At 51.4% G+C, this 24,441-nt stretch overlaps 47 non-coding genes across 47 annotated transcripts; all 47 read left to right on the plus strand.

Moving 5' to 3' along the window:
- The first annotated feature begins 100 nt into the window (after positions 1–100).
- Positions 101–219, plus strand: LOC121749861. Its single transcript, XR_006039671.1, has one exon. It is a non-coding gene; the product is annotated as a 5S ribosomal RNA (ribosomal RNA).
- Positions 220–620: 401 nt separating this feature from the next.
- On the plus strand, positions 621–739 carry LOC121749875. Its single transcript, XR_006039685.1, has one exon. It is a non-coding gene; the product is annotated as a 5S ribosomal RNA (ribosomal RNA).
- A 402-nt stretch (positions 740–1,141) lies between these two features.
- On the plus strand, positions 1,142–1,259 carry LOC121749997. Its single transcript, XR_006039797.1, has one exon. It is a non-coding gene; the product is annotated as a 5S ribosomal RNA (ribosomal RNA).
- A 401-nt stretch (positions 1,260–1,660) lies between these two features.
- On the plus strand, positions 1,661–1,779 carry LOC121750004. The gene has a single exon (XR_006039804.1). It is a non-coding gene; the product is annotated as a 5S ribosomal RNA (ribosomal RNA).
- A 401-nt stretch (positions 1,780–2,180) lies between these two features.
- Positions 2,181–2,299, plus strand: LOC121749877. The gene has a single exon (XR_006039687.1). It is a non-coding gene; the product is annotated as a 5S ribosomal RNA (ribosomal RNA).
- A 402-nt stretch (positions 2,300–2,701) lies between these two features.
- LOC121749998 lies at positions 2,702–2,819 on the plus strand. The gene has a single exon (XR_006039798.1). It is a non-coding gene; the product is annotated as a 5S ribosomal RNA (ribosomal RNA).
- Positions 2,820–3,220: 401 nt separating this feature from the next.
- LOC121750005 lies at positions 3,221–3,339 on the plus strand. Its single transcript, XR_006039805.1, has one exon. It is a non-coding gene; the product is annotated as a 5S ribosomal RNA (ribosomal RNA).
- A 401-nt stretch (positions 3,340–3,740) lies between these two features.
- On the plus strand, positions 3,741–3,859 carry LOC121749866. The gene has a single exon (XR_006039676.1). It is a non-coding gene; the product is annotated as a 5S ribosomal RNA (ribosomal RNA).
- A 401-nt stretch (positions 3,860–4,260) lies between these two features.
- LOC121750009 lies at positions 4,261–4,378 on the plus strand. Its single transcript, XR_006039808.1, has one exon. It is a non-coding gene; the product is annotated as a 5S ribosomal RNA (ribosomal RNA).
- A 401-nt stretch (positions 4,379–4,779) lies between these two features.
- LOC121750006 lies at positions 4,780–4,898 on the plus strand. The gene has a single exon (XR_006039806.1). It is a non-coding gene; the product is annotated as a 5S ribosomal RNA (ribosomal RNA).
- Positions 4,899–5,299: 401 nt separating this feature from the next.
- LOC121749889 lies at positions 5,300–5,418 on the plus strand. Its single transcript, XR_006039698.1, has one exon. It is a non-coding gene; the product is annotated as a 5S ribosomal RNA (ribosomal RNA).
- A 401-nt stretch (positions 5,419–5,819) lies between these two features.
- On the plus strand, positions 5,820–5,937 carry LOC121750000. Its single transcript, XR_006039800.1, has one exon. It is a non-coding gene; the product is annotated as a 5S ribosomal RNA (ribosomal RNA).
- A 401-nt stretch (positions 5,938–6,338) lies between these two features.
- LOC121749991 lies at positions 6,339–6,457 on the plus strand. The gene has a single exon (XR_006039792.1). It is a non-coding gene; the product is annotated as a 5S ribosomal RNA (ribosomal RNA).
- Positions 6,458–6,858: 401 nt separating this feature from the next.
- LOC121749886 lies at positions 6,859–6,977 on the plus strand. Its single transcript, XR_006039695.1, has one exon. It is a non-coding gene; the product is annotated as a 5S ribosomal RNA (ribosomal RNA).
- A 402-nt stretch (positions 6,978–7,379) lies between these two features.
- LOC121749999 lies at positions 7,380–7,498 on the plus strand. Its single transcript, XR_006039799.1, has one exon. It is a non-coding gene; the product is annotated as a 5S ribosomal RNA (ribosomal RNA).
- A 401-nt stretch (positions 7,499–7,899) lies between these two features.
- Positions 7,900–8,018, plus strand: LOC121749874. Its single transcript, XR_006039684.1, has one exon. It is a non-coding gene; the product is annotated as a 5S ribosomal RNA (ribosomal RNA).
- A 402-nt stretch (positions 8,019–8,420) lies between these two features.
- On the plus strand, positions 8,421–8,539 carry LOC121750007. The gene has a single exon (XR_006039807.1). It is a non-coding gene; the product is annotated as a 5S ribosomal RNA (ribosomal RNA).
- Positions 8,540–8,940: 401 nt separating this feature from the next.
- LOC121749993 lies at positions 8,941–9,059 on the plus strand. The gene has a single exon (XR_006039793.1). It is a non-coding gene; the product is annotated as a 5S ribosomal RNA (ribosomal RNA).
- Positions 9,060–9,460: 401 nt separating this feature from the next.
- On the plus strand, positions 9,461–9,579 carry LOC121749869. Its single transcript, XR_006039679.1, has one exon. It is a non-coding gene; the product is annotated as a 5S ribosomal RNA (ribosomal RNA).
- Positions 9,580–9,980: 401 nt separating this feature from the next.
- On the plus strand, positions 9,981–10,099 carry LOC121750015. The gene has a single exon (XR_006039814.1). It is a non-coding gene; the product is annotated as a 5S ribosomal RNA (ribosomal RNA).
- Positions 10,100–10,500: 401 nt separating this feature from the next.
- Positions 10,501–10,619, plus strand: LOC121749878. Its single transcript, XR_006039688.1, has one exon. It is a non-coding gene; the product is annotated as a 5S ribosomal RNA (ribosomal RNA).
- A 401-nt stretch (positions 10,620–11,020) lies between these two features.
- LOC121750016 lies at positions 11,021–11,139 on the plus strand. The gene has a single exon (XR_006039815.1). It is a non-coding gene; the product is annotated as a 5S ribosomal RNA (ribosomal RNA).
- A 401-nt stretch (positions 11,140–11,540) lies between these two features.
- LOC121749986 lies at positions 11,541–11,659 on the plus strand. Its single transcript, XR_006039787.1, has one exon. It is a non-coding gene; the product is annotated as a 5S ribosomal RNA (ribosomal RNA).
- Positions 11,660–12,060: 401 nt separating this feature from the next.
- On the plus strand, positions 12,061–12,179 carry LOC121749994. Its single transcript, XR_006039794.1, has one exon. It is a non-coding gene; the product is annotated as a 5S ribosomal RNA (ribosomal RNA).
- Positions 12,180–12,580: 401 nt separating this feature from the next.
- On the plus strand, positions 12,581–12,699 carry LOC121749862. The gene has a single exon (XR_006039672.1). It is a non-coding gene; the product is annotated as a 5S ribosomal RNA (ribosomal RNA).
- Positions 12,700–13,100: 401 nt separating this feature from the next.
- On the plus strand, positions 13,101–13,219 carry LOC121749974. The gene has a single exon (XR_006039775.1). It is a non-coding gene; the product is annotated as a 5S ribosomal RNA (ribosomal RNA).
- Positions 13,220–13,620: 401 nt separating this feature from the next.
- On the plus strand, positions 13,621–13,739 carry LOC121749863. The gene has a single exon (XR_006039673.1). It is a non-coding gene; the product is annotated as a 5S ribosomal RNA (ribosomal RNA).
- A 401-nt stretch (positions 13,740–14,140) lies between these two features.
- On the plus strand, positions 14,141–14,259 carry LOC121749990. Its single transcript, XR_006039791.1, has one exon. It is a non-coding gene; the product is annotated as a 5S ribosomal RNA (ribosomal RNA).
- Positions 14,260–14,660: 401 nt separating this feature from the next.
- Positions 14,661–14,779, plus strand: LOC121749995. Its single transcript, XR_006039795.1, has one exon. It is a non-coding gene; the product is annotated as a 5S ribosomal RNA (ribosomal RNA).
- A 401-nt stretch (positions 14,780–15,180) lies between these two features.
- Positions 15,181–15,299, plus strand: LOC121749864. Its single transcript, XR_006039674.1, has one exon. It is a non-coding gene; the product is annotated as a 5S ribosomal RNA (ribosomal RNA).
- A 401-nt stretch (positions 15,300–15,700) lies between these two features.
- On the plus strand, positions 15,701–15,819 carry LOC121749900. Its single transcript, XR_006039709.1, has one exon. It is a non-coding gene; the product is annotated as a 5S ribosomal RNA (ribosomal RNA).
- A 401-nt stretch (positions 15,820–16,220) lies between these two features.
- On the plus strand, positions 16,221–16,338 carry LOC121750001. The gene has a single exon (XR_006039801.1). It is a non-coding gene; the product is annotated as a 5S ribosomal RNA (ribosomal RNA).
- Positions 16,339–16,739: 401 nt separating this feature from the next.
- On the plus strand, positions 16,740–16,858 carry LOC121749911. The gene has a single exon (XR_006039718.1). It is a non-coding gene; the product is annotated as a 5S ribosomal RNA (ribosomal RNA).
- A 401-nt stretch (positions 16,859–17,259) lies between these two features.
- LOC121750002 lies at positions 17,260–17,377 on the plus strand. The gene has a single exon (XR_006039802.1). It is a non-coding gene; the product is annotated as a 5S ribosomal RNA (ribosomal RNA).
- Positions 17,378–17,778: 401 nt separating this feature from the next.
- On the plus strand, positions 17,779–17,897 carry LOC121749996. Its single transcript, XR_006039796.1, has one exon. It is a non-coding gene; the product is annotated as a 5S ribosomal RNA (ribosomal RNA).
- A 401-nt stretch (positions 17,898–18,298) lies between these two features.
- On the plus strand, positions 18,299–18,417 carry LOC121749865. Its single transcript, XR_006039675.1, has one exon. It is a non-coding gene; the product is annotated as a 5S ribosomal RNA (ribosomal RNA).
- Positions 18,418–18,818: 401 nt separating this feature from the next.
- Positions 18,819–18,937, plus strand: LOC121750010. The gene has a single exon (XR_006039809.1). It is a non-coding gene; the product is annotated as a 5S ribosomal RNA (ribosomal RNA).
- Positions 18,938–19,338: 401 nt separating this feature from the next.
- LOC121750003 lies at positions 19,339–19,456 on the plus strand. The gene has a single exon (XR_006039803.1). It is a non-coding gene; the product is annotated as a 5S ribosomal RNA (ribosomal RNA).
- Positions 19,457–19,857: 401 nt separating this feature from the next.
- On the plus strand, positions 19,858–19,975 carry LOC121749880. Its single transcript, XR_006039690.1, has one exon. It is a non-coding gene; the product is annotated as a 5S ribosomal RNA (ribosomal RNA).
- A 401-nt stretch (positions 19,976–20,376) lies between these two features.
- On the plus strand, positions 20,377–20,495 carry LOC121749985. The gene has a single exon (XR_006039786.1). It is a non-coding gene; the product is annotated as a 5S ribosomal RNA (ribosomal RNA).
- A 402-nt stretch (positions 20,496–20,897) lies between these two features.
- Positions 20,898–21,016, plus strand: LOC121749987. The gene has a single exon (XR_006039788.1). It is a non-coding gene; the product is annotated as a 5S ribosomal RNA (ribosomal RNA).
- A 401-nt stretch (positions 21,017–21,417) lies between these two features.
- LOC121749881 lies at positions 21,418–21,535 on the plus strand. The gene has a single exon (XR_006039691.1). It is a non-coding gene; the product is annotated as a 5S ribosomal RNA (ribosomal RNA).
- Positions 21,536–21,936: 401 nt separating this feature from the next.
- On the plus strand, positions 21,937–22,054 carry LOC121749870. Its single transcript, XR_006039680.1, has one exon. It is a non-coding gene; the product is annotated as a 5S ribosomal RNA (ribosomal RNA).
- A 401-nt stretch (positions 22,055–22,455) lies between these two features.
- LOC121749882 lies at positions 22,456–22,573 on the plus strand. The gene has a single exon (XR_006039692.1). It is a non-coding gene; the product is annotated as a 5S ribosomal RNA (ribosomal RNA).
- A 401-nt stretch (positions 22,574–22,974) lies between these two features.
- On the plus strand, positions 22,975–23,092 carry LOC121749871. The gene has a single exon (XR_006039681.1). It is a non-coding gene; the product is annotated as a 5S ribosomal RNA (ribosomal RNA).
- Positions 23,093–23,491: 399 nt separating this feature from the next.
- Positions 23,492–23,610, plus strand: LOC121749923. The gene has a single exon (XR_006039727.1). It is a non-coding gene; the product is annotated as a 5S ribosomal RNA (ribosomal RNA).
- A 400-nt stretch (positions 23,611–24,010) lies between these two features.
- On the plus strand, positions 24,011–24,129 carry LOC121749979. Its single transcript, XR_006039780.1, has one exon. It is a non-coding gene; the product is annotated as a 5S ribosomal RNA (ribosomal RNA).
- The last annotated feature ends 312 nt before the right edge of the window (positions 24,130–24,441 follow it).

The raw sequence follows: 24,441 nt of genomic DNA on the forward strand, positions 1-24,441 counted from the left end.
CTCCTTCCGGTTCAAAAGTTATGGCCGTGTGAAGGGTGGGAGATCAGAACCTGCGTACGAGAGCGTACGATATGAAAGAAGAAAGTTCGGATGGGTTGATGGGTGCGATCATACCAGCACTAATGCACCGGATCCCATCAGAACTCCGAAGTTAAGCGTGCTTGGGCGAGAGTAGTACTAGGATGGGTGACCCCCTGGGAAGTCCTCGTGTTGCACCCCTTTTTGCGAGTACGTCAATTTTTTTTTCATCATTTCAGTTGCTCTTACTGAGGTGCGAAAATCGATGACCTGCTAGTGGTTGAACAGTGCGAAGAAGAAAGGCACGAAGTACTTCACGCGCTGATAACGAGCCGGTCCCACAGCCTTAAACGTGCCGAAAAGCAGCATTTAAGGTCGAAAAGTGCCCAAACGGCTCGAAACGACCTTTTTTCTACCCCCGACATTAGTTGCTGGCTTCGCCCGTGGCTGGGGACGAGGGGCTCGGCGAGAGCTTCGCGATGATATGCTGTGGGTCCCGTAACTCCATCCGGATCAAAAGTTATGGCCGTCTGAAGGGTGGGAGATCAGAACCTGCGTACGGGAGCGTACGATATGAAAGAATAAAGTGCGGATGGGTTGATGAGTGCGATCATACCAGCACTAATGCACCGGATCCCATCAGAACTCTGAAGTTAAGCGTGCTTGGGGGAGAGTAGTACTAGGATGGGTGACCCCCTTGGAAGTCCTCGTATTGCACCCCTTTCTGCGAGTACGCCCATTTTTGTTCATCATTTCAGTTGCTCTTACTGAGGTGCGAAAATCGATGACCTGCTAGTGGTTGAAGAGTGCAAAGAAGAAAGGCACGAAGTTCTTCGCGCGCTGATAACGAGCAGGTCCCACAGCCTTAAACGTGCCGAAAAGCAGCATTTTAAGGTCGAAAAATGCCCAAAACGGCTCGAAAAGACCTTTTTTCCACCCCCGGCATTAGCGGCGGGCTTCGCCCGTGGCTGGGGACGAGGGGCTCGGCGAGAGCTTTGCGATGATATGTTGTGGGTCCCGTAACTCCTTCCGGTTCAAAAGTTATGGCCGTGTGAAGGGTGGGAGATCAGAACCTGCGTACGAGAGCGTACGATATGAAAGAAGAAAGTTCGGATGGGTTGATGGGTGCGATCATACCAGCACTTATGCACCGGATCCCATCAGAACTCCGAAGTTAAGCGTGCTTGGGCGAGAGTAGTACTAGGATGGTGACCCCCTGGGAAGTCCTCGTGTTGCACCCCTTTCTGCGAGTACGTCAATTTTTTTTCATCATTTCAGTTGTCATTACTGAGGTGCGAAAATCGATGACCTGCTAGTGGTTGAAGAGTGCGAAGAAGAAAGGCACGAAGTTCTTCACGCGCTGATAACGAGCGGGTCCCACAGCCTTAAACGTGCTGAAAAGCAGCATTTAAGGTCGAAAAGTGCCCAAAACGGCTCGAAACGACCTTTTTTCTACCCCCGACATTAGCTGCTGGCTTCGCCCGGGGCTGGGGACGAGGGGCTCGGCGAGAGCTTCGCGATGATATGCTGTGGGTCCCGTAACTCTTTCTAGTTTAAAAGTTATGGCCGTCTGAAGGGTGTGATATCAGAACCTGCGTACGGGAGCGTACGATATGAAAGAATAATGTGCGGATGGGTTGATGAGTGCGATCATACCAGCACTAATGCACCGGATCCCATCAGAACTCCGAAGTTAGGCGTGTTTGGGCGAGAGTAGTACTAGGATGGGTGACCCCCTGGGAAGTCCTCGTGTTGCACCCCTTTCTGCGAGTACGTCAATTTTTTTTCATCATTTTAGTTGCCCTTACTGAGGTGCGAAAATCGATGACCTGCTAGTGGTTGAAGAGTGCGAAGAAGGAAGGCACGAAGTTCTTCGCGCGCTGATAACGAGCAGGTCCCACAGCCTTAAACGTGCCTAAAAGCAGCATTTAAGGTCGAAAAGTGCCCAAAACGGCTCGAAACGACTTTTTTTCTGCCCCCGGCATTAGCGGCGGGCTTCGCACGGTAATGGGGACGAGGGTCTCGGCGAGAGCTTCGCGATGATATGTTGTGGGTCCCGTAACTCCTTCTGGTTTAAAAGTTATGGCCGTCTGAAGGGTGTGAGATCAGAACCTGCGTACGGGAGCGTACGATATGAAAGAATAATGTGCGGATGGGTTGGTGGCTGCGATCATACCAGCACTAATGCACCGGATCCCATCAGAACTCTGAAGTTAAGCGTGCTTGGGGGAGAGTAGTACTAGGATGGGTGACCCCCTTGGAAGTCCTCGTATTGCACCCCTTTCTGCGAGTACGCCAATTTTTGTTCATCATTTCAGTTGCTCTTACTGAGGTGCGAAAATCGATGACCTGCTAGTGGTTGAAGAGTGCGAAGAAGAAAGGCACGAATTTCTTCGCGCGCTGATAACGAGCGGGTCCCACAGCCTTTAACGTGCCGAAAAGCAGCATTTTAAGGTCGAAAAGTGCCCAAAACGGCTCGAAAAGACCTTTTTTCCACCCCCGGCATTAGCGGCGGGCTTCGCCCGTGGCTGGGGACGAGGGGCTTGGCGAGAGCTGTGCGATGATATGCTGTGGGTCCCGTAACTCCTTCCGGTTCAAAAGTTATGGCCGTGTGAAGGGTGGGAGATCAGAACCTGCGTACGAGAGCGTACGATATGAAAGAAGAAAGTTCGGATGGGTTGATGGGTGCGATCATACCAGCACTTATGCACCGGATCCCATCAGAACTCCGAAGTTAAGCGTGCTTGGGCGAGAGTAGTACTAGGATGGTGACCCCCTGGGAAGTCCTCGTGTTGCACCCCTTTCTGCGAGTACATCAATTTTTTTTCATCATTTCAGTTGCCATTACTGAGGTGCGAAAATCGATGACCTGCTAGTGGTTGAAGAGTGCGAAGAAGAAAGGCACGAAGTTCTTCACGCGCTGATAACGAGCGGGTCCCACAGCCTTAAACGTGCTGAAAAGCAGCATTTAAGGTCGAAAAGTGCCCAAAACGGCTCGAAACGACCTTTTTTCTACCCCCGACATTAGCTGCTGGCTTCGCCCGGGGCTGGGGACGAGGGGCTCGGCGAGAGCTTCGCGATGATATGCTGTGGGTCCCGTAACTCTTTCTAGTTTAAAAGTTATGGCCGTCTGAAGGGTGTGATATCAGAACCTGCGTACGGGAGCGTACGATATGAAAGAATAATGTGCGGATGGGTTGATGAGTGCGATCATACCAGCACTAATGCACCGGATCCCATCAGAACTCCGAAGTTAGGCGTGTTTGGGCGAGAGTAGTACTAGGATGGGTGACCCCCTGGGAAGTCCTCGTGTTGCACCCCTTTCTGCGAGTACGTCAATTTTTTTTCATCATTTTAGTTGCCCTTACTGAGGTGCGAAAATCGATGACCTGCTAGTGGTTGAAGAGTGCGAAGAAGGAAGGCACGAAGTTCTTCGCGCGCTGATAACGAGCAGGTCCCACAGCCTTAAACGTGCCTAAAAGCAGCATTTAAGGTCGAAAAGTGCCCAAAACGGCTCGAAACGACCTTTTTTCTGCCCCCGGCATTAGCGGCGGGCTTCGCACGGTAATGGGGACGAGGGTCTCGGCGAGAGCTTCGCGATGATATGTTGTGGGTCCCGTAACTCCTTCTGGTTTAAAAGTTATGGCCGTCTGAAGGGTGTGAGATCAGAACCTGCGTACGGGAGCGTACGATATGAAAGAATAATGTGCGGATGGGTTGGTGGCTGCGATCATACCAGCACTAATGCACCGGATCCCATCAGAACTCTGAAGTTAAGCGTGCTTGGGGGAGAGTAGTACTAGGATGGGTGACCCCCTGGGAAGTCCTCGTATTGCACCCCTTTCTGCGAGTACGCCAATTTTTTTTCATCATTTCAGTTGCTCTTACTGAGGTGCGAAAATCGATGACCTGCTAGTGGTTGAACAGTGCGAAGAAGGAAGGCACGAAGTTCTTCGCGCGCTGATGACGAGTGGGTCCCACAGCGTTAAACGTGCCGAAAAGCAGCATTTAAGGTCGAAAAGTGCCCAAAACGGCTCGAAACGACCTTTTTTCCGCCCCCGGCTATAGCGGCGGGCTTCGCCCGTGGCTGGGGACGAGGGGCTCGGCGAGAGCTTCGCGATGATATGCTGTGGGTCCCGTAACTCCTTCCGGATCAAAAGTTATGGCCGTCTGAAGGGTGGGAGATCAGAACCTGCGTACGAGAGCGTACGATATGAAAGAATAAAGTTCGGATGGTTTGATGGGTGCGATCATACCAGCACTAATGCACCGGATCCCATCAGAACTCCGAAGTTAAGCGTACTTGGGCGAGAGTAGTACTAGGATGGTGACCCCCTGGGAAGTCCTCGTGTTGCACCCCTTTCTGCGAGTACATCAATTTTTTTTCATCATTTCAGTTGCCATTACTGAGGTGCGAAAATCGATGACCTGCTAGTGGTTGAAGAGTGCGAAGAAGAAAGGCACGAAGTTCTTCACGCGCTGATAACGAGCGGGTCCCACAGCCTTAAACGTGCTGAAAAGCAGCATTTAAGGTCGAAAAGTGCCCAAAACGGCTCGAAACGACCTTTTTTCTACCCCCGACATTAGCTGCTGGCTTCGCCCGGGGCTGGGGACGAGGGGCTCGGCGAGAGCTTCGCGATGATATGCTGTGGGTCCCGTAACTCTTTCTAGTTTAAAAGTTATGGCCGTCTGAAGGGTGTGATATCAGAACCTGCGTACGGGAGCGTACGATATGAAAGAATAATGTGCGGATGGGTTGATGAGTGCGATCATACCAGCACTAATGCACCGGATCCCATCAGAACTCCGAAGTTAGGCGTGTTTGGGCGAGAGTAGTACTAGGATGGGTGACCCCCTGGGAAGTCCTCGTGTTGCACCCCTTTCTGCGAGTACGTCAATTTTTTTTCATCATTTTAGTTGCCCTTACTGAGGTGCGAAAATCGATGACCTGCTAGTGGTTGAAGAGTGCGAAGAAGGAAGGCACGAAGTTCTTCGCGCGCTGATAACGAGCAGGTCCCACAGCCTTAAACGTGCCTAAAAGCAGCATTTAAGGTCGAAAAGTGCCCAAAACGGCTCGAAACGACCTTTTTTCTGCCCCCGGCATTAGCAGCAGGCTTCGCATGGGAATGGGGACGAGGGGCTCGACGAGAGCTTCGCGATGATATGCTGTGGGTCCCGTAACTCTTACCGGTTCAAAATTTATGGCTGTCTGAAGTGTGAGAGATCAGAACCTGCGTACGGGCGCGTACGATATGAAAGATTAATGTGCGGATGGGTTGATGGGTGCGATCATACCAGCACTAATGCACCGGATCCCATCAGAACTCCGAAGTTAAGCGTGCTTGGGCGAGAGTAGTACTAGGATGGGTGACCCCCTTGGAAGTCCTCGTATTGCACCCCTTTCTGCGAGTACGCCAATTTTTTTTCACCATTTCAGTTGCTCTTACTGAGGTGCGAAAATCGATGACCTGCTAGTGGTTGAAGAGTGCGAAGAAGAAAGGCACGAAGTTTTTCGCGCGCTGATAACGAGCGGGTCCCACAGCCTTAAACGTGTCGAAAAGCAGCATTTAAGGTCGAAAAGTGCCCAAAACGGCTCGAAAAGACCTTTTTTCCACCACCGGCATTAGCGGCGGGCTTCGCCCGTGGCTGGGGACGAGGGGCTCGGCGAGAGCTTCGCGATGATATGCTGTGGGTCCCGTAACTCCTTCCGGATCAAAAGTTATGGCCGTCTGAAGGGTGGGAGATCAGAACCTGCGTACGAGAGCGTACGATATGAAAGAAGAAAGTTCGGATGGGTTGATGGGTGCGATCATACCAGCACTTATGCACCGGATCCCATCAGAACTCCGAAGTTAAGCGTGCTTGGGCGAGAGTAGTACTAGGATGGTGACCCCCTGGGAAGTCCTCGTGTTGCACCCCTTTCTGCGAGTACGTCAATTTTTTTTCATCATTTCAGTTGCCATTACTGAGGTGCGAAAATCGATGACCTGCTAGTGGTTGAAGAGTGCGAAGAAGAAAGGCACGAAGTTCTTCACGCGCTGATAACGAGCGGGTCCCACAGCCTTAAACGTGCTGAAAAGCAGCATTTAAGGTCGAAAACTGCCCAAAACGGCTCGAAACGACCTTTTTTCCACCCCCGACATTAGCTGTTGGCTTCGCCCGGGGCTGGGGACGAGGGGCTCGGCGAGAGCTTCGCGATGATATGCTGTGGGTCCCGTAACTCTTTCTGGTTTAAAAGTTATGGCCGTCTGAAGGGTGTGATATCAGAACCTGCGTACGGGAGCGTACGATATGAAAGAATAATGTGCGGATGGGTTGATGAGTGCGATCATACCAGCACTAATGCACCGGATCCCATCAGAACTCCGAAGTTAGGCGTGCTTGGGCGAGAGTAGTACTAGGATGGGTGACCCCCTGGGAAGTCCTCGTGTTGCACCCCTTTCTGCGAGTACGTCAATTTTTTTTCATCATTTCAGTTGCCCTTACTGAGGTGCGAAAATCGATGACCTGCTAGTGGTTGAAGAGTGCGAAGAAGGAAGGCACGAAGTTCTTTGCGCGCTGATAACGAGCAGGTCCCACAGCCTTAAACGTGCCGAAAAGCAGCATTTAAGGTCGAAAAGTGCCCAAAACGGCTCGAAACGACCTTTTTTCTGCCCCCGGCATTAGCGGCGGGCTTCGCACGGAAATGGGGACGAGGGTCTCGGCGAGAGCTTCGCGATGATATGTTGTGGGTCCCGTAACTCCTTCTGGTTTAAAAGTTATGGCCGTCTGAAGGGTGTGAGATCAGAACCTGCGTACGGGAGCGTACGATATGAAAGAATAATGTGCGGATGGGTTGATGGCTGCGATCATACCAGCACTAATGCACCGGATCCCATCAGAACTCTGAAGTTAAGCGTGCTTGGGGTAGAGTAGTACTAGGATGGGTGACCCCCTTGGAAGTCCTCGTATTGCACCCCTTTCTGCGAGTACGCCAATTTTTGTTCATCATTTCAGTTGCTCTTACTGAGGTGCGAAAATCGATGACCTGCTAGTGGTTGAAGAGTGCGAAGAAGAAAGGCACGAAGTTCTTCGCGCGCTGATAACGAGCGGGTCCCACAGCCTTAAACGTGCCGAAAAGCAGCATTTTAAGTTCGAAAAGTGCCCAAAACGGCTCGAAAAGACCTTTTTTCCACCCCCGGCATTAGCGGCGGGCTTCGCCCGTGGCTGGGGACGAGGGGCTCGGCGAGAGCTTTGCGATGATATGCTGTGGGTCCCGTAACTCCTTCCGGTTCAAAAGTTATGGCTGTGTGAAGGGTGGGAGATCAGAACCTGCGTACGAGAGCGTACGATATGAAAGAAGAAAGTTCGGATGGGTTGATGGGTGCGATCATACCAGCACTTATGCACCGGATCCCATCAGAACTCCGAAGTTAAGCGTGCTTGGGCGAGAGTAGTACTAGGATGGGTGACCCCCTGGGAAGTCCTCGTGTTGCACCCCTTTTTGCGAGTACGTCAATTTTTTTTCATCATTTCAGTTGCTCTTACTGAGGTGCGAAAATCGATGACCTGCTAGTGGTTGAAGAGTGCGAAGAAGGAAGGCACGAAGTTCTTCGCACGCTGATAACGAGCAGGTCCCACAGCCTTAAACGTGCCGAAAAGCAGCATTTAAGGTCGAAAAGTGCCCAAAACGGCTCGAAACGACCTTTTTTCTGCCCCCGGCATTAGCGGCGGGCTTCGCACGGAAATGGGGACGAGGGTCTCGGCGAGAGCTTCGCGATGATATGTTGTGGGTCCCGTAACTTCTTCTGGTTTAAAAGTTATGGCCGTCTGTAGGGTGTGAGATCAGAACCTGCGTACGGGAGCGTACGATATGAAAGAATAATGTGCGGATGGGTTGATGGCTGCGATCATACCAGCACTAATGCACCGGATCCCATCAGAACTCTGAAGTTAAGCGTGCTTGGGTGAGAATAGTACTAGGATGGGTGACCCCCTTGGAAGTCCTCGTGTTGCACCCCTTTCTGCGAATACATCAATTTTTTTTCATCATTTCAGTTGCTCTTACTGAGGTGCGAAAATCGATGACCTGCTAGTAGTTGAAGAGTGCGAAGAAGAATGGCACGAAGTTCTTCGCGCGCTGATAACGAGCGGGTCCCACAGCCTTTAACGTGCCGAAAAGCAGCATTTATGGTCAAAAAGTTCCCAAAATGACTTGAAACGACCTTTTTTCCACCCCCGGTATTAGCAGCGGGCTTCGCACGGGAATGGGGACGAGGGTACACGACGAGAGCTTCGCGATGATATGCTGTGGGTCCCGTAACTCTTACCGGTTCAAAAGTTATGGCCGTCTGAAGTGTGAGAGATCAGAACCTGCGTACGGGCGCGTACGATATGAAAGATTAATGTGCGGATGAGTTGATGGGAGTGATCATACCAGCACTAATGCACCGGATCCCATCAGAACTCCGAAGTTAAGCGTGCTTGGGCGAAAGTAGTACTAGGATGGGTGACCCCCTTGGAAGTCCTCGTATTGCACCCCTTTCTGCGAGTACGCCAATTTTTTTTCATCATTTCAGTTGCTCTTACTGAGGTGCGAAAATCGATGACCTGCTAGTGGTTGAAGAGTGCGAAGAAGAAAGGCACGAAGTTCTTCGCGCGCTGATAACGAGCGGGTCCCACATCCTTAAACGTGCCGAAAAGCAGCATTTAAAGTCGAAAAGTGCCCAAAACGGCTCGAAAAGACCTTTTTTCCACCACCGGCATTAGCGGTGGGCTTCGCCCGGGGCTGGGGACGAGGGGCTCGACGAGAGCTTCGCGATGATATGCTGTGGGTCCCGTAACTCTTTCTGGTTTAAAAGTTATGGCCGTCTAAAGGGTGTTATATCAGAACCTGCGTACGGGAGCGTACGATATGAAAGAATAATGTGCGGATGGGTTGATGAGTGCGATCATACCAGCACTAATGCACCGGATCCCATCAGAACTCCGAAGTTAGGCGTGCTTGGGCGAGAGTAGTACTAGGATGGGTGACCCCCTGGGAAGTCCTCGTGTTGCACCCCTTTCTGCGAGTACGTCAGTTTTTTTTCATCATTTCAGTTGCCCTTACTGAGGTGCGAAAATCGATGACCTGCTAGTGGTTGAAGAGTGCGAAGAAGGAAGGCACGAAGTTCTTCGCGCGCTGATAACGAGCAGGTCCCACAGCCTTAAACGTGCCGAAACGCAGCATTTAAGGTCGAAAAGTGCCCAAAACGGCTCGAAACAACCTTTTTTCTGCCCCCGGCATTAGCGGCGGGCTTCGCACGGGAGTGGGGACGAGGGTCTCGGCGAGAGCTTCGCGATGATATGTTGTGGGTCCCGTAACTCCTTCTGGTTTAAAAGTTATGGCCGTCTGAAGGGTGTGAGATCAGAACCTGCGTACGGGAGCGTACGATATGAAAGAATAATGTGCGGATGGGTTGATGGCTGCGATCATACCAGCACTAATGCACCGGATCCCATCAGAACTCTGAAGTTAAGCGTGCTTGGGTGAGAGTAGTACTAGGATGGGTGACCCCCTTGGAAATCCTCGTGTTGCACCCCTTTCTGCAAGTACGTCAATTTTTTTTCATCATTTCAGTTGCTCTTACTGAGGTGCGAAAATCGATGACCTGCTAGTAGTTGAAGAGTGCGAAGAAGAATGGCACGAAGTTCTTCGCGCGCTGATAACGAGCGGGTCCCACAGCCTTTAACGTGCCGAAAAGCAGCATTTATGGTCAAAAAGTTCCCAAAATGACTTGAAACGACCTTTTTTCCACCCCTGGTATTAGCAGCGGGCTTCGCACGGGAATGGGGACGAGGGGCACGACGAGAGCTTCGCGATGATATGCTGTGGGTCCCGTAACTCTTATCGGTTCAAAAGTTATGGCCGTCTGAAGTGTGAGAGATCAGAACCTGCGTACGGGCGCGTACGATATGAAAGATTAATGTGCGGATGAGTTGATGGGTGCGATCATACCAGCACTAATGCACCGGATCCCATCAGAACTCCGAAGTTAAGCGTGCTTGGGCGAAAGTAGTACTAGGATGGGTGAACCCCTTGGAAGTCCTCGTATTGCACCCCTTTCTGCGAGTACGCCAATTTTTTTTCATCATTTCAGTTGCTCTTACTGAGGTGCGAAAATCGATGACCTGCTAGTGGTTGAAGAGTGCGAAGAAGAAAGGCACGAAGTTCTTCGCGCGCTGATAACGAGCGGGTCCCACATCCTTAAACGTGCCGAAAAGCAGCATTTAAGGTTGAAAAGTACCCAAAACGGCTCGAAAAGACCTTTTTTCCACCACCGGCATTAGCGGTGGGCTTCGCCCGGGGCTGGGGACGAGGGGCTCGACGAGAGCTTCGCGATGATATGCTGTGGGTCCCGTAACTCTTTCTGGTTTAAAAGTTATGGCCGTCTAAAGGGTGTTATATCAGAACCTGCGTACGGGAGCGTACGGTATGAAAGAATAATGTGCGGATGGGTTGATGAGTGCGATCATACCAGCACTAATGCACCGGATCCCATCAGAACTCCGAAGTTAAGCGTGCTTGGGCGAGAGTAGTACTAGGATGGGTGACCCCCTGGGAAGTCCTCGTGTTGCACCCCTTTTTGCGAGTACGTCAATTTTTTTTCATCATTTCAGTTGCCCTTACTGAGGTGCGAAAATCGATGACCTGCTAGTGGTTGAAGAGTGCGAAGAAGGAAGGCACGAAGTTCTTCGCGCGCTGATAACGAGCAGGTCCCACAGCCTTAAACGTGCCGAAATGCAGCATTTAAGGTCGAAAAGTGCCCAAAACGGCTCGAAACAACCTTTTTTCTGCCCCCGGCATTAGCGGCGGGCTTCGCACGGGAATGGGGACGAGGGTCTCGGCGAGAGCTTCGCGATGATATGTTGTGGGTCCCGTAACTCCTTCTGGTTTAAAAGTTATGGCCGTCTGAAGGGTGTGAGATCAGAACCTGCGTACGGGAGCGTACGATATGAAAGAATAATGTGCAGATGGATTGATGGCTGCGATCATACCAGCACTAATGCACCGGATCCCATCAGAACTCTGAAGTTAAGCGTGCTTGGGTGAGAGTAGTACTAGGATGGGTGACCCCCTTGGAAGTCCTCGTGTTGCACCCCTTTCTGCAAGTACGTCAATTTTTTTTCATCATTTCAGTTGCTCTTACTGAGGTGCGAAAATCGATGACCTGCTAGTAGTTGAAGAGTGCGAAGAAGAATGGCACGAAGTTCTTCGCGCGCTGATAACGAGCGGGTCCCACAGCCTTTAACGTGCCGAAAAGCAGCATTTATGGCCAAAAAGTTCCCAAAATGACTTGAAACGACCTTTTTTCCACCCCCGGTATTAGCAGCGGGCTTCGCACGGGAATGGGGACGAGGGGCACGACGAGAGCTTCGCGATGATATGCTGTGGGTCCCGTAACTCTTACCGGTTCAAAAGTTATGGCCGTCTGAAGTGTGAGAGATCAGAACCTGCGTACGGGCGCGTACGATATGAAAGATTAATGTGCGAATGAGTTGATGGGTGCGATCATACCAGCACTAATGCACCGGATCCCATCAGAACTCCGAAGTTAAGCGTGCTTGGGCGAAAGTAGTACTAGGATGGGTGACCCCCTTGGAAGTCCTCGTATTGCACCCCTTTCTGCGAGTACGCCAATTTTTTTTAATCATTTCAGTTGCTCTTACTGAGGTGCGAAAATCGATGACCTGCTAGTGGTTGAAGAGTGCGAAGAAGAAAGGCACGAAGTTCTTCGCGCGCTGATAACGAGCGGGTCCCACATCCTTAAACGTGCCGAAAAGCAGCATTTAAGGTCGAAAAGTGCCCAAAACGGCTCGAAAAGACCTTTTTTCCACCACCGGCATTATCGGTGGGCTTCGCCCGGGGCTGGGGACGAGGGGCTCGACGAGAGCTTCGCGATGATATGCTGTGGGTCCCGTAACTCTTTCTGGTTTAAAAGTTATGGCCGTCTAAAGGGTGTTATATCAGAACCTGCGTACGGGAGCGTACGGTATGAAAGAATAATGTGCGGATGGGTTGATGAGTGCGATCATACCAGCACTAATGCACCGGATCCCATCAGAACTCCGAAGTTAGGCGTGCTTGGGCGAGAGTAGTACTAGGATGGGTGACCCCCTGGGAAGTCCTCGTGTTGCACCCCTTTCTGCGAGTACGTCAATTTTTTTTCATCATTTCAGTTGCCCTTACTGAGGTGCGAAAATCGATGACCTGCTAGTGGTTGAAGAGTGCGAAGAAGGAAGGCACGAAGTTCTTCGCGCGCTGATAACGAGCAGGTCCCACGGCCTTAAACGTGCAGAAACGCATCATTTAAGGTTGAAAAGTGCCCAAAACGGCTCGAAACAACCTTTTTTCTGCCCCCGGCATTAGCGGCGGGCTTCGCACTGGAATGGGGATGAGGGTCTCGGCGAGAGCTTCGCGATGATATGTTGTGGGTCCCGTAACTCCTTCTGGTTTAAAAGTTATGGCCGTCTGAAGGGTATGAGATCAGAACCTGCGTACGGGAGCGTACGATATGAAAGAATAATGTGCGGATGGGTTGATGGCTGCGATCATACCAGCACTAATGCACCGGATCCCATCAGAACTCTGAAGTTAAGCGTGCTTGGGTGAGAGTAGTACTAGGATGGGTGACCCCCTTGGAAGTCCTCGTGTTGCACCCCTTTCTGCAAGTACGTCAATTTTTTTTCATCATTTCAGTTGCTCTTACTGAGGTGCGAAAATCGATGACCTGCTAGTAGTTGAAGAGTGCGAAGAAGAATGGCACGAAGTTCTTCGCGCGCTGATAACGAGCGGGTCGCACAGCCTTTAACGTGCCGAAAAGCAGCATTTATGGTCAAAAAGTTCCCAAAATGACTTGAAACGACCTTTTTTCCACCCCCTGTATTAGCAGCGGGCTTCGCACGGGAATGGGGACGAGGGCCACGACGAGAGCTTCGCGATGATATGCTGTGGGTCCCGTAACTCTTACCGGTTCAAAATTTATGGCCGTCTGAAGTGTGAGAGATCAGAACCTGCGTACGGGCGCGTACGATATGAAAGATTAATGTGCGGATGGGTTGATGGGTGCGATCATACCAGCACTAATGCACCGGATCCCATCAGAACTCCGAAGTTAAGCGTGCTTGGGCGAGAGTAGTACTAGGATGGGTGACCCCCTGGGAAGTCCTCGTGTTGCACCCCTTTCTGCGAGTACGTCAATTTTTTTTCATCATTTCAGTTGCCCTTACTGAGGTGCGAAAATCGATGACCTGCTAGTGGTTGAAGAGTGCGAAGAAGGAAGGCACGAAGTTCTTCGCGCGCTGATAACGAGCAGGTCCCACAGCCTTAAACGTGCCGAAATGCAGCATTTAAGGTCGAAAAGTGCCCAAAACGGCTTGAAACAACCTTTTTTCTGCCCCCGGCATTAGCGGCGGGCTTCGCACGGGAATGGGGACGAGGGTCTCGGCGAGAGCTTCGCGATGATATGTTGTGGGTCCCGTAACTCCTTCTGGTTTAAAAGTTATGGCCGTCTGAAGGGTGTGAGATCAGAACCTGCGTACGGGAGCGTACGATATGAAAGAATAATGTGCGGATGGATTGATGGCTGCGATCATACCAGCACTAATGCACCGGATCCCATCAGAACTCTGAAGTTAAGCGTGCTTGGGTGAGAGTAGTACTAGGATGGGTGACCCCCTTGGAAGTCCTCGTGTTGCACCCCTTTCTGCAAGTACGTCAATTTTTTTTCATCATTTCAGTTGCTCTTACTGAGGTGCGAAAATCGATGACCTGCTAGTAGTTGAAGAGTGCGAAGAAGAATGGCACGAAGTTCTTCGCGCGCTGATAACGAGCGGGTCCCACAGCCTTTAACGTGCCGAAAAGCAGCATTTATGGCCAAAAAGTTCCCAAAATGACTTGAAACGACCTTTTTTCCACCCCCGGTATTAGCAGGGGGCTTCGCACGGGAATGGGGACGAGGGGCACGACGAGAGCTTCGCGATGATATGCTGTGGGTCCCGTAACTCTTACCGGTTCAAAAGTTATGGCCGTCTGAAGTGTGAGAGATCAGAACCTGCGTACGGGCGCGTACGATATGAAAGATTAATGTGCGGATGAGTTGATGGGTGCGATCATACCAGCACTAATGCACCGGATCCCATCAGAACTCCGAAGTTAAGCGTGCTTGGGCGAAAGTAGTACTAGGATGGGTGACCCCCTTGGAAATCCTCGTATTGCACCCCTTTCTGCGAGTACGCCAATTTTTTTTCATCATTTCAGTTGCTCTTACTGAGGTGCGAAAATCGATGACCTGCTAGTGGTTGAAGAGTGCGAAGAAGAAAGGCACGAAGTTCTTCGCGCGCTGATAACGAGCGGGTCCCACATCCTTAAACGTGCCGAAAAGCAGCATTTAAGGTCGAAAAGTGCCCAAAACGGCTCGAAAAGACCTTTTTTCCACCACCGGCATTATCGGTGGGCTTCGCCCGGGGCTGGGGACAAGGGGCTCGACGAGAGCTTCGCGATGATATGCTGTGGGTCCCGTAACTCTTTCTGGTTTAAAAGTTATGGCCGTCTAAAGGGTGTTATATCAGAACCTGCGTACGGGAGCGTACGGTATGAAAGAATAATGTGCGGATGGGTTGATGAGTGCGATCATACCAGCACTAATGCACCGGATCCCATCAGAACTCCGAAGTTAGGCGTGCTTGGGCGAGAGTAGTACTAGGATGGGTGACCCCCTGGGAAGTCCTCGTGTTGCACCCCTTTCTGCGAGTACGTCAATTTTTTTTCATCATTTCAGTTGCCCTTACTGAGGTGCGAAAATCGATGACCTGCTAGTGGTTGAAGAGTGCGAAGAAGGAAGGCACGAAGTTCTTCGCGCGCTGATAACGAGCAGGTCCCACGGCCTTAAACGTGCCGAAACGCATCATTTAAGGTCGAAAAGTGCCCAAAACGGCTCGAAACAACCTTTTTTCTGCCCCCGGCATTAGCGGCGGGCTTCGCACTGGAATGGGGATGAGGGTCTCGGCGAGAGCTTCGCGATGATATGTTGTGGGTCCCGTAACTCCTTCTGGTTTAAAAGTTATGGCCGTCTGAAGGGTATGAGATCAGAACCTGCGTACGGGAGCGTACGATATGAAAGAATAATGTGCGGATGGGTTGATGGCTGCGATCATACCAGCACTAATGCACCGGATCCCATCAGAACTCTGAAGTTAAGCGTGCTTGGGTGAGAGTAGTACTAGGATGGGTGACCCCCTTGGAAGTCCTCGTGTTGCACCCCTTTCTGCAAGTACGTCAATTTTTTTTCATCATTTCAGTTGCTCTTACTGAGGTGCGAAAATCGATGACCTGCTAGTAGTTGAAGAGTGCGAAGAAGAATGGCACGAAGTTCTTCGCGCGCTGATAACGAGCGGGTCCCACAGCCTTTAACGTGCCGAAAAGCAGCATTTATGGTCAAAAAGTTCCCAAAATGACTTGAAACGACCTTTTTTCCACCCCCTGTATTAGCAGCGGGCTTCGCACGGGAATGGGGACGAGGGCCACGACGAGAGCTTCGCGATGATATGCTGTGGGTCCCGTAACTCTTACCGGTTCAAAATTTATGGCCGTCTGAAGTGTGAGAGATCAGAACCTGCGTACGGGCGCGTACGATATGAAAGATTAATGTGCGGATGGGTTGATGGGTGCGATCATACCAGCACTAATGCACCGGATCCCATCAGAACTCCGAAGTTAAGCGTGCTTGGGCGAGAGTAGTACTAGGATGGGTGACCCCCTTGGAAGTCCTCGTATTGCACCCCTTTCTGCGAGTACGCCAATTTTTTTTCATCATTTCAGTTGCTCTTACTGAGGTGCGAAAATCGATGACCTGCTAGTGGTTGAAGAGTGCGAAGAAGAAAGGCACGAAGTTCTTCGCGCGCTGATAACGAGCGGGTCCCACAGCCTTAAACGTGCCGAAAAGCAGCATTTAAGGTCAAAAAGTGCCCAAAACGGCTCGAAAAGACCTTTTTTCCACCACCGGCATTAGCGGCGGGCTTCGCCCGTGGCTGGGGCCGAGGGGCTCGGCGAGAGCTTTGCGATGATATGCTGTGGGTCCCGTAATTCCTTCCGGTTCAAAAGTTATGGCCGTGTGAAGGGTGGGAGATCAGAACCTGCGTACGAGAGCGTACGATATGAAAGAAGAAAGTTCGGATGGGATGATGGGTGCGATCATACCAGCACTTATGCACCGGATCCCATCAGAACTCCGAAGTTAAGCGTGCTTGGGCGAGAGTAGTACTAGGATGGTGACCCCCTGGGAAGTCCTCGTGTTGCACCCCTTTCTGCAAGTACGTCAATTTTTTTTCATCATTTCAGTTGCTCTTACTGAGGTGCGAAAATCGATGACCTGCTAGTAGTTGAAGAGTGCGAAGAAGAATGGCACGAAGTTCTTCGCGCGCTGATAACGAGCGGGTCCCACAGCCTTTAACGTGCCGAAAAGCAGCATTTATGGTCAAAAAGTTCCCAAAATGACTTGAAACGACCTTTTTTCCACCCCCTGTATTAGCAGCGGGCTTCGCACGGGAATGGGGACGAGGGGCAAGACGAGAGCTTCGCGATGATATGCTGTGGGTCCCGTAACTCTTACCGGTTCAAAATTTATGGCCGTCTGAAGTGTGAGAGATCAGAACCTGCGTACGGGCGCGTACGATATGAAAGATTAATGTGCGGATGGGTTGATGGGTGCGATCATACCAGCACTAATGCACCGGATCCCATCAGAACTCCGAAGTTAAGCGTGCTTGGGCGAGAGTAGTACTAGGATGGGTGACCCCCTTGGAAGTCCTCGTATTGCACCCCTTTCTGCGAGTACGCCAATTTTTTTTCATCATTTCAGTTGCTCTTACTGAGGTGCGAAAATCGATGACCTGCTAGTGGTTGAAGAGTGCGAAGAAGAAAGGCACGAAGTTCTTCGCGCGCTGATAACGAGCGGGTCCCACAGCCTTAAACGTGCCGAAAAGCAGCATTTAAGGTCGAAAAGTGCCCAAAACGGCTCGAAAAGACCTTTTTTCCACCACCGGCATTAGCGGCGGGCTTCGCCCGTGGCTGGGGCCGAGGGGCTCGGCGAGAGCTTTGCGATGATATGCTGTGGGTCCCGTAATTCCTTCCGGTTCAAAAGTTATGGCCGTGTGAAGGGTGGGAGATCAGAACCTGCGTACGAGAGCGTACGATATGAAAGAAGAAAGTTCGGATGGGATGATGGGTGCGATCATACCAGCACTTATGCACCGGATCCCATCAGAACTCCGAAGTTAAGCGTGCTTGGGCGAGAGTAGTACTAGGATGGTGACCCCCTGGGAAGTCCTCGTGTTGCACCCCTTTCTGCGAGTACGTCAATTTTTTTTCATCATTTCAGTTGCCATTACTGAGGTGCGAAAATCGATGACCTGCTAGTGGATGAAGAGTGCGAAGAAGAAAGGCACGAAGTTCTTCACGCGCTGATAACGAGCGGGTCCCACAGCCTTAAACGTGCTGAAAAGCAGCATTTAAGGTCGAAAAGTGCCCAAAACGGCTCGAAACGACCTTTTTTCCACCCCCGACATTAGCTGTTGGCTTCGCCCGGGGCTGGGGACGAGGGGCTCGGCGAGAGCTTCGCGATGATATGCTGTGGGTCCCGTAACTCTTTCTGGTTTAAAAGTTATGGCCGTCTAAAGGGTGTTATATCAGAACCTGCGTACGGGAGCGTACGATATGAAAGAATAATGTGCGGATGGGTTGATGAGTGCGATCATACCAGCACTAATGCACCGGATCCCATCAGAACTCCGAAGTTAGGCGTGCTTGGGCGAGAGTAGTACTAGGATGGGTGACCCCCTGGGAAGTCCTCGTGTTGCACCCCTTTCTGCGAGTACGTCAATTTTTTTTCATCATTTCAGTTGCCCTTACTGAGGTGCGAAAATCGATGACCTGCTATTGGTTGAAGAGTGCGAAGAAGGAAGGCACGAAGTTCTTCGCGCGCTGATAACGAGCAGGTCCCATAGCCTTAAACGTGCCGAAACGCAGCATTTAAGGTCGAAAAGTGCCCAAAACGGCTCGAAACAACCTTTTTTCTGCCCCCGGCATTAGCGGCGGGCTTCGCACGGGAATGGGGACGAGGGTCTCGGCGAGAGCTTCGCGATGATATGTTGTGGGTCCCGTAACTCCTTCTGGTTTAAAAGTTATGGCCGTCTGAAGAGTGTGAGATCAGAACCTGCGTACGGGAGCGTACGATATGAAAGAATAATGTGCGGATGGGTTGATGGCTGCGATCATACCAGCACTAATGCACCGGATCCCATCAGAACTCTGAAGTTAAGCGTGCTTGGGTGAGAGTAGTACTAGGATGGGTGACCCCCTTGGAAGTCCTCGTGTTGCACCCCTTTCTGCAAGTACGTCAATTTTTTTTCATCATTTCAGTTGCTCTTACTGAGGTGCGAAAATCGATGACCTGCTAGTAGTTGAAGAGTGCGAAGAAGAATGGCACGAAGTTCTTCGCGCGCTGATAACGAGCGGGTCCCACAGCCTTCAACGTGCCGAAAAGCAGCATTTGTGGTCAAAAAGTTCCCAAAATGACTTGAAACGACCTTTTTTCCACCCCCGGTATTAGCAGCGGGCTTCGCTCGGGAATGGGGACGAGGGGCACGACGAGAGCTTCGCGATGATATGCTGTGGGTCCCGTAACTCTTACCGGTTCAAAAGTTATGGCCGTCTGAAGTGTGAGAGATCAGAACCTGCGTACGGGCGCGTACGATATGAAAGATTAATGTGCGGATGAGTTGATGGGTGCGATCATACCAGCAATAATGCACCGGATCCCATCAGAACTCCGAAGTTAAGCGTGCTTGGGCGAAAGTAGTACTAGGATGGGTGACCCCCTTGGAAGTCCTCGTATTGCACCCCTTTCTGCGAGTACGCCAATTTTTTTTCATCATTTCAGTTGCTCTTACTGAGGTGCGAAAATCGATGACCTGCTAGTGGTTGAAGAGTGCGAAGAAGAAAGGCACGAAGTTCTTCGCGCGCTGATAACGAGCGGGTCCCACAGCCTTAAACGTGCCGAAAAGCAGCATTTAAGGTCGAAAAGTGCCCAAAACGGCTCGAAAAGACCTTTTTTCCACCACCGGCATTAGCAGCGGGCTTCGCCCGTGGCTAGGGACGAGGGGCTCGGCGAGAGCTTTGCGATGATATGCTGTGGGTCCCGTAACTCCTTCCGGTTCAAAAGTTATGGCCGTGTGAAGGGTGGGAGATCAGAACCTGCGTACGAGAGCGTACGATATGAAAGAAGAAAGTTCGGATGGGTTGATGGGTGCGATCATACCAGCACTTATGCACCGGATCCCATCAGAACTCCGAAGTTAAGCGTGCTTGGGCGAGAGTAGTACTAGGATGGTGACCCCCTGGGAAGTCCTCGTGTTGCACCCCTTTCTGCGAGTACGTCAATTTTTTTTCATCATTTCAGTTGCCATTACTGAGGTGCGGAAATCGATGACCTGCTAGTGGTTGAAGAGTGCGAAGAAGAAAGGCACGAAGTTCTTCACGCGCTGATAACGAGCGGGTCCCACAGCCTTAAACGTGCTGAAAAGCAGCATTTAAGGTCGAAAAGTGCCCAAAACGGCTCGAAACGACCTTTTTTCCACCCCCGACATTAGCTGCTGGCTTCGCCCGGGGCTGGGGACCAGGTGCTCGGCGAGAGCTTCGCGATGATATGCTGTGGGTTCCGTAACTCTTTCTGGTTTAAAAGTTATGGCCGTCTGAAGGGTGTGATATCAGAACCTGCGTACGGGAGCGTACGATATGAAAGAATAATGTGCGGATGGGTTGATGAGTGCGATCATACCAGCACTAATGCACCGGATCCCATAAGAACTCCGAAGTTAGGCGTGCTTGGGCGAGAGTAGTACTAGGATGGGTGACCCCTTGGAAGTCCTCGTGTTGCACCCCTTTCTGCGAGTACGTCAATTTTTTTTCATCATTTCAGTTGCCCTTACTGAGGTGCGAAAATCGATGACCTGCTAGTGGTTGAAGAGTGCGAAGAAGGAAGGCACGAAGTTCTTCGCGCGCTGATAACGAGCAGGTCCCACAGCCTTAAACGTGCCGAAAAGCAGCATTTAAGGTCGAAAAGTGCCCAAAACGGCTCGAAACGACCTTTTTTCTGCCCCCGGCATTAGCGGCGGGCTTCGCGCGGGAATGGGGACGAGGGGCTCGGCGAGAGCTTTGCGATGATATGTTGTGGGTCCCGTAACTCCTTTCGGTTCAAAAGTTATGGCCGTGTGAAGGGTGGGAGATCAGAACCTGCGTACGGGAGCGTACAATATGAAAGAAGAAAGTTCGGATGGGTTGATGGGTGAGATCATACCAGCACTTATGCACCGGATCCCATCAGAACTCCGAAGTTAAGCGTGCTTGGGCGAGAGTAGTACTAGGATGGGTGACCCCCTGGGAAGTCCTCGTGTTGCACCCCTTTTTGCGAGTACGTCAATTTTTTTTTCATCATTTCAGTTGCTCTTACTGAGGTGCGAAAATCGATGACCTGCTAGTGGTTGAAGAGTGCGAAGAAGGAAGGCACGAAGTTCTTCGCGCGCTGATGACGAGTGGGTCCCACAGCGTTAAACGTGCCGAAAAGCAGCATTTAAGGTCGAAAAGTGCCCAAAACGGCTCGAAACGACCTTTTTTCCGCCCCCGGCTATAGCGGCGGGCTTCGCCCGTGGCTGGGGACGAGGGGCTCGGCGAGAGCTTCGCGATGATATGCTGTGGGTCCCGTAACTCCTTCCGGATCAAAAGTTATGGCCGTCTGAAGGGTGGGAGATCAGAACCTGCGTACGGGAGCGTACGATATGAAAGAATAAAGTGCGGATGGTTTGATGGGTGCGATCATACCAGCACTAATGCACCGGATCCCATCAGAACTCCGAAGTTAAGCGTGCTTGGGCGAGAGTAGTACTAGGATGGGTGACCCCCTGGGAAGTCCTCGTGTTGCACCCCTTTCTGCGAGTACGTCAATTTTTTTTCATCATTTCAGTTGCCATTACTGAGGTGCGAAAATCGATGACCTGCTAGTGGTTGAAGAGTGCGAAGAAGAAAGGCACGAAGTTCTTCACGCGCTGATAACGAGCGGGTCCCACAGCCTTAAACGTGCTGAAAAGCAGCATTTAAGGTCGAAAAGTGCCCAAAACGGCTCGAAACGACCTTTTTTCCACCCCCGACATTAGCTGCTGGCTTCACCCGGGGCTGGGGACCAGGTGCTCGGCGAGAGCTTCGCGATGATATGCTGTGGGTCCCGTAACTCTTTCTGGTTTAAAAGTTATGGCCGTCTGAAGGGTGTGATATCAGAACCTGCGTACGGGAGCGTACGATATGAAAGAATAATGTGCGGATGGGTTGATGAGTGCGATCATACCAGCACTAATGCACCGGATCCCATAAGAACTCCGAAGTTAGGCGTGCTTGGGCGAGAGTAGTACTAGGATGGGTGACCCCTTGGAAGTCCTCGTGTTGCACCCCTTTCTGCGAGTACGTCAATTTTTTTTCATCATTTCAGTTGCCCTTACTGAGGTGCGAAAATCGATGACCTGCTAGTGGTTGAAGAGTGCGAAGAAGGAAGGCACGAAGTTCTTCGCGCGCTGATAACGAGCAGGTCCCACAGCCTTAAACGTGCCGAAAAGCAGCATTTAAGGTCGAAAAGTGCCCAAAACGGCTCGAAACGCCCTTTTTTCTGCCCCCGGCATTAGCGGCGGGCTTCGCACGGGAATGGGGACGAGGGGCTCAGCGAGAGCTTTGCGATGATATGTTGTGGGTCCCGTAACTCCTTCCGGTTCAAAAGTTATGGCCGTGTGAAGGGTGGGAGATCAGAACCTGCGTACGGGAGCGTACGATATGAAAGAAGAAAGTTCGGATGGGTTGATGGGTGAGATCATACCAGCACTTATGCACCGGATCCCATCAGAACTCCGAAGTTAAGCGTGCTTGGGCGAGAGTAGTACTAGGATGGTGACCCCCTGGGAAGTCCTCGTGTTGCACCCCTTTCTGCGAATACGTCAATTTTTTTTCATCATTTCAGTTGCCATTACTGAGGTGCGAAAATCGATGACCTGCTAGTGGTTGAAGAGTGCGAAGAAGAAAGGCACGAAGTTCTTCTCGCGCTGATAACGAGCGGGTCCCACAGCCTTAAACGTGCTGAAAAGCAGCATTTAAGGTCGAAAAGAGCCCAAAACGGCTCGAAACGACCTTTTTTCCACCCCCGACATTAGCTGCTGGCTTCACCCGAGGCTGGGGACCAGGTGCTCGGCGAGAGCTTCGCGATGATATGCTGTGGGTCCCGTAACTCTTTCTGGTTTAAAAGTTATGGCCGTCTGAAGGGTGTGATATCAGAACCTGCGTACGGGAGCGTACGATATGAAAGAATAATGTGCGGATGGGTTGATGAGTGCGATCATACCAGCACTAATGCACCGGATCCCATAAGAACTCCGAAGTTAGGCGTGCTTGGGCGAGAGTAGTACTAGGATGGGTGACCCCTTGGAAGTCCTCGTGTTGCACCCCTTTCTGCGAGTACGTCAATTTTTTTTCATCATTTCAGTTGCCCTTACTGAGGTGCGAAAATCGATGACCTGCTAGTGGTTGAAGAGTGCGAAGAAGGAAGGCACGAAGTTCTTCGCGCGCTGATAACGAGCAGGTCCCACAGCCTTAAACGTGCCGAAAAGCAGCATTTAAGGTCGAAAAGTGCCCAAAACGGCTCGAAACGACCTTTTTTCTGCCCCCGGCATTAGCGGCGGGCTTCGCACGGGTATGGGGACGAGGGGCTCGGCGAGAGCTTTGCGATGATATGTTGTGGGTCCCGTAACTCCTTCCGGTTCAAAAGTTATGGCCGTGTGAAGGGTGGGAGATCAGAACCTGCGTACGGGAGCGTACGATATGAAAGAAGAAAGTTCGGATGGGTTGATGGGTGAGATCATACCAGCACTTATGCACCGGATCCCATCAGAACTCCGAAGTTAAGCGTGCTTGGGCGAGAGTAGTACTAGGATGGTGACCCCCTGGGAAGTCCTCGTGTTGCACCCCTTTCTGCGAGTACGTCAATTTTTTTTCATCATTTCAGTTGCCCTTACTGAGGTGCGAAAATCGATGACCTGCTAGTGGTTGAAGAGTCGAAGAAGGAAGGCACGAAGTTCTTCACGCGCTGATAACGAGCAGGTCCCACAGCCTTAAACGTGCCGAAAAGCAGCATTTAAGGTCGAAAAGTGTCCAAAACGACTCGAAACGACCTTTTTTCCACACCCAGCATTAGCGGCGGGCTTCGCTCGGAGCTGGGGACGAGGGGCTTGACGAGAGCTTCGCGATGATATGCTGTGGGTCCCGTAACTCTTACCGGTTAAAAAGTTATGGCCGTCTGAAGGGTGGAGATCAGAACCTGCGTACGGGAGCGTACGATATGAAAGAGTAATGTGCGGATGGGTTGATGGGTGCGATCATACCAGCACTAATGCACCGGATCCCATCAGAACTCCGAAGTTAAGCGTGCTTGGGCGAGAGTAGTACTAGGATGGGTGACCCCCTTGGAAGTCCTCGTATTGCACCCCTTTCTGTGAGTACGCCAATTTTTTTTCATCATTTTAGTTGCTCTTACTGAGGTGCGAAAATCGATGACCTACTAGTGGTTGAAGAGTGCGAAGAAGAAAGGCACGAAGTTCTTCGCGCACTGATAACGAGCGGGTCCCACAGCCTTAAACGTGCCGAAAAGCAACATTTAAGGTCGAAGAGTGCCCAAAACGACTCGGAACGACCTTTTTTCCACCCCCGGCATTAGCAGCGAGCTTCGCTCGGGCTGGGGACGAGGGGCTCGACGAGAGCTTCGCGATGATATGCTGTGGGTTCCGTAACTCTTACCGGTTCAAAAGTTATGGTCGTCTGAAGGGTGGGAGATCAGAACCTGCGTACGGGAGCGTACGATATGAAAGAGTAATGTGCGGATGGGTTGATGGGTGCGATCATACCAGCACTAATGCACCGGATCCCATCAGAACTCCGAAGTTAAGCGTGCTTGGGCGAGAGTAGTACTAGGATGGGTGACCCCCTTGGAAGTCCTTGTATTGCACCCCTTTCTGCGAGTACGCCAATTTTTTTTCATCATTTCAGTTGCTCTTACTGAGGTGCGAAAATCGATGACCTGCTAGTGGTTGAAGAGTGCGAAGAAGAAAGGCACGAAGTTCTTCGCGCGCTGATAACGAGCGGGTCCCACAGCCTTAAACGTGCCGAAAAGCAGCATTTAAGGTCGAAAAGTGCCCAAAACGGCTCGAAATGACCTTTTTTCTGCCCCCGGCATTAGCGGCGGGCTTCTCACGGGTATGGGGACGAGGGTCTCGGCGAGAGCTTCGCGATGATATGTTGTGGGTCCCGTAACTCCTTCTGGT

The sequence above is a fragment of the Salvia splendens genome, chromosome 9 (assembly GCF_004379255.2).
Source record: "Salvia splendens isolate huo1 chromosome 9, SspV2, whole genome shotgun sequence".
Classification (NCBI taxonomy): domain Eukaryota; kingdom Viridiplantae; phylum Streptophyta; class Magnoliopsida; order Lamiales; family Lamiaceae; genus Salvia; species Salvia splendens.